At 40.9% G+C, this 5157-nt stretch overlaps 1 pseudogene; it reads left to right on the top strand.

Annotated features, from left to right (window-relative positions):
* The first annotated feature begins 2224 nt into the window (after positions 1 to 2224).
* LOC113887595 lies at positions 2225 to 2596 on the top strand (annotated as a pseudogene).
* Positions 2597 to 5157: the final 2561 nt, after the last annotated feature.

Genomic DNA, 5157 nt, shown 5'->3' with positions numbered 1-5157 from the left:
ACAAAGGGTAAACTGATGCACAAATATCACATTTTACTATTCTTTACCAACTCTGATGGTTTTTCCAGTGGTCATGTATGGATGTGAGAGTTGGACTGTGAAGAAAGCTGAGTGCAGAAGAGTTGATGCTTTTGAACTGTGGTGTTGGAGAAGACTCTTGAGAGTCCTTTGGACTGCAAGGAGATCCAACCAGTCCATCCTAAAGGAGATCAGTCCTGGGTGTTCTTTGGAAGGAATGATGCTAAAGCTGAAACTCCAGTACTTTGGCCACCTTATGCAAATAGTTGACTCATTGGAAAAGACCCTGATGCTGGGAGGGACTGGGGGCAGGAGGAGAAGGGGACGACAGAGGATGAGATGGCTGGATGGCATCACCGACTTGATGGACATGAGTTTGAGTAGACTCTGGGAGTTGGTGATAGACAGGGAGGCCTGGCGTGCTGCAATTTATGGGGTTGCAAACAGTCGGACACAACTGAGAGAATGAACTGAACTGAACCAACTCTAATAATGGGTGGTGAGTTACAGGTTGGGGTCAACAATATTATGAATATTAGAGACCAAGAAAAACAAAAAGCATAGCCTTTTTGTAATTTTGATTTATTTTTCTAGAACACAGAACATGAATTCTGGGGTTCCTTTGGGATTTGGGGGACAAGAACGATAGTTAAAGCATGGAGATGTCCATAGGCAAATAAACTGCCTGGTCTTACAACATGGCCTTCTTATTCCATACCGAATAAATGCCTTCATAAAGAGCAAGTGTAGTAGGATTCCCTGGTGGTACAGTGGTTAGGACCCCAGGCTTTCACTGCCAAGGGCCAGGGTTTAATTCTTTGTGGGGAACTAAGATCCTGCAAGCTAGTGGTCAAAAATAAATTTTAAAAACCATAAGGGTATTTTTAAAAAAGAGCAAATATGTTGCCTGATAAGTCACTGAAAACTGAGAGGAAATCAGGAACAAAACTCTCATTAAAACATCTATATTTCAGTCAAAGAAAGCATGATGCATTATTTTCCAAATCACAAGAGGGTGTTTCAATATTAATAGTTAGAACTCTCCCATTTGGATACAGGTATCTTACTATAAGAATCAGCTTCCTCCATTATAGCCACCTTTGTTTTTTTACTACTACTATAAGTACTTTTACAATTACTTATACTAATTCACATTTTATGGAATTAGCTATCCTTTCAACTTGATGATGTGTTTCATTATAGAAGTCAAAGGCCCGGTATGTGTGTGTGTGTGTGAGTGATTGAGCCTGTTGAAGTGAAAAAGACACTCACAGGAGTTCAGACACTGTGCAAAATAAAAATGATCTATTTGGAGGAATGTGTAACTATCTCAATGAAATTTTAGATTTTCACTAGGGAACAAAGACAAAATAGCTATCCTAAACACTTAGTGGTTTCTTGATGTTTTTTCTTTTCACTTTTCTTTTTCTCCAAGCTGCTTATCTATTTTTAGCTCTTGGCCTCCATTGATCTTTACCGATTCTTAACCTTCTGTAACTCCACTTCATTTCTCTAGAGGCAGGTTTGTCTACAGGCCTCATTTCTATGATTCTGTTGTTATTAGCCTAATAAGTATTCTCCCTCATGCTCACTGCAAAGTGGTTTTCTAACACCACAAAAAAATAAATGAATCAATAAAAAAAATGGGACTTCATTTGAAGCATGCAAGATTTGTACTTAAAAATAAGCAGCAGTTTTTATTTTCTATGCTGGTAAGAAATTTGCAAATCCATCAGGTCAAAATAACCAACACATGGAAAATGCCTGTTACTTACCATCAATTTTATTTTTAAGTGACATTCGAATAGCTAGAAGAATTATCAATCTGTACATTTTCCTTTGATTATATAGGAGACAGCCTGCCATTATACCATAAATAGTTAATATTACAGCAGTAGGCAGCCCCAAAACATACAACTCCTGCTTTCCAATTTGTATTTATTTTAAAAAGGTCTAGGCAGTGTAGTTTATGCCAAATTATTTACGAAGGTGTTGTATGCTTAAAGCCAACTTTTATTACAATCTTAGATTAAGATCTCAGCAATTATAAGATTTCTTTACTGCTAGGAAATGTTTCTTATGTGACTTCTACAAATACATCTAGGCTTTTATTGGTATCTAATATATACCTATGTGCTCACAACTGTTGTAGGACACACACGAAATACAAAGAACCCCTATGCATTTTTAACCTGGACCCAGCAGGATGGCTCTTGCAAAGAAGTGGAGCAGGAAGGGCCATCTTGCAATGAACAAGATAGTGACCAGAGAATACACCATCAACACACACAAGTGCATCCAGAGAGTGGCCTTCAAGAAGTGTGCTCCTGGGGTACTCAAATGGATCCAGAAATCTGCCATGAAGAAGATGGAAACTCCAGATGTGCACACTGACACCAGTCTTAGTAAAGCTGTCTGGCCCAAAGGAATAAGCAATGTTTCACACCATGTCCACCTCCTCTTGATCAGAAAATGTAATGAGCATGAAGAGTCACATCAGCTCTATACACTGGTTAGCCATGTACCTCTCACTACTTTAAAAAACCTACAGTTAATGTGGATGAGGGCTAACCAATGACCGTCAAAGTTGTGAAACCTCAAACACACACACACACACACACACACACACACACACACACACAGAAGATATGATTCTCATATTAAGTTATGTACAATTTAACTGAACAGAAGATTAAGAAACGAACAACGCAAGACTAAATGCAACTACATCCGAAGGATGAGTTCTAAAGAGAGAGGAGGAGGGTTCAGGATGGGGAACACATATATGCCTGTGGCGGATTCATTTCAATATATGGCAGAACCAATACAATATTGTAAAGTTTAAAAATAAAATAAAATTAAAAAAATAATAAAAAAATAAAGAGAGAAACTTGAGTGAGAATGGAAATAGATAATGAAAAGCTCGGAAAGGAGGTTAATGGAACCTAATCTTTGGATCCACTGACTGATGACTTTCTTTCAGAGGACATTATAATTCACATTTTCTAAATTCATCAACTGTCATTCTCAGCCATGCTTCCATTATTTATATGTCACTAGAAATAACTGAAATAAAACTAATGTACTGAGCACATACTATGTGCCAGGTATGATATAAAGTCTTTTACACGGATTTTCTCATTTAATTCTCAGAATAACTCTGCAAGTTATGTTATAGTGCCATCCTTTTTCATAAATTTTTTAAAAATTGGCACTTACACAGGATTAAGTCCCCACTAAAAGAAACTGGAGTTCTTGGAAGAAATGGCTGATCCAGGGTAGAGGAAGGTAAAGTAAAGAGTGTACCTGGAATATTTTCTGAGGCAAGAAAGTAAGGAAGCACACAAAATCTGAAAAGAACATTGGAACCAGATTAAATGGACTCCTCCTGGAAACACTGGGGACAATTTTGGCATCAAAATAGTGTCAGAAATGGTTGATAAAACAACTGAACTTTTCTGTTTGTTTTGAAAAGTCATTTTTTTAAACTTTTCATTTTGCATTGGGGTATCAGTTCAGTTCAGTTGCTCAGTCGTGTCCGACTCTTTGCGACCCCATGAATCGCAGCACACCAGGCATCCCCGTCCATCACCAACTCCCAGAGTTCACTCAGACTCATGTCCATCGAGTCAGTGATGCCATCCAGCCATCTCATCCTCTGTCGTCCCCTTCTCCTCCTGCCCCCAATCCCTCCCAGCATCAGAATATTTTCCAAAGAGTCAACTCTTCGCATGAGGTGGCCAAAGTACTGGAGTTTCAGCTTCAGCATCATTCCTTCCAAAGATATCCCAGGGCTGATCCCCTTCAGAACGGACTGGTTGGATCTCCTTGCAGTCCAGGGGACTCTCAAGAGTCTTCTCCAATATCACAGTTCAAAAGCATCAATTCTTCAGCGCTCAGCTTTCTTCACAGTCCAACTCTCACATCCACACATGACCACTGGAAAAACCATAGCCTTGACTGGATGGACCTTTGTTGGCAAAGTAATGTCTCTGCTTTTCCATATGCTATCTAGGTTGGTCATAACTTTCCTTCCAAGGGGTAAGCGTCTTTTAATTTCATGGCTGCAGTCACCATCTGCAGTGATTTTGGAGCCCCCCAAAATAAAGTCTGACAGTTTCCACTGTTTCCCCATCTATTTCCCATGAAGTGATCGGACCAGATGCCATGATCTTCGTTTTCTGAATGTTGGGCAATCACAACAGAGTGCAAGCTTGGACTTAGTTAATCAGAGCAATATACAGGCCAAGAGTCAGCCAAACAGAGCAAAGTACGGGTTAGGAGTCACCCAACCAGAGTAAGGTACAGGCTGTGTTGTGTTTAGTCACTCAGTCCTGACTGACTCTTTGTGACACCATGGACTGCAGCCCATCAAGCTCCTCTGTCCATGAGGATTCACCAGTCAAGAATACTAGAGTGGGTTGCCATGCCCTCCTCCAGGGGGTCTACCCAACCCAGGGAGAGAACCCAGGTCTTGTGCATTGTAGAATTCCACCAGGGAAGCCCAAGAATACGGGAGTGGGTAGCCTATCCCTTCTCCAGGGGATCTTCCCAACCCAGGAATCAAACTGGGGTCTCCTGGATTGCAGGTGGATTCTTTACCGTGAACTATCAGGGAAGCCCAATGTACGTGCGGCAAGACATCTAATCAGGGCAACATACTGGCTAGAGTTCAGGCAATCAAGAAAGGTACAGGTTAAGAGTCAGCCTGTCAGGGTTAAGCGCAGGCTCGAAGTCAGGCAATAAGAGAAAATTACAGAATAGGAGTCAGCCAATCAAGGAAAGCTCTTCCCTGGTGGTTCAGACCCTTAAGAGTCTGCTTACAATGAGGGAGACTCAAGGCTAAGAAGCAGGCAAACAGTGCAATGAGGTGCTAGGAGTCAGCCAGTCAGAGCAAAGTATAGACTGAGTCACCCATCCAATCAAAGCAAGTAGGGGATAGGAGTCAGCCAATCAGGGTAAAGTACAAGTTCAAATCAGCCAATCACAGTATGGTACAGTCTAGAAGTCAGCGAATCAGAAAAATGCACAGGCTAGAGTCAGAGAATCAAAGCAGAATACCGGCTTCAAGTCAGCCAATCAGTGGCAGATAGAGACATGGAGTCTGCCAATCAGAGCAATATACATGCTAGGAGATAG

Source organism: Bos indicus x Bos taurus, chromosome X, assembly GCF_003369695.1.
Source record: "Bos indicus x Bos taurus breed Angus x Brahman F1 hybrid chromosome X, Bos_hybrid_MaternalHap_v2.0, whole genome shotgun sequence".
NCBI classification, from domain to species: Eukaryota; Metazoa; Chordata; class Mammalia; order Artiodactyla; family Bovidae; genus Bos; species Bos indicus x Bos taurus.
This window is presented reverse-complemented; position numbering and strand designations above follow the sequence as displayed.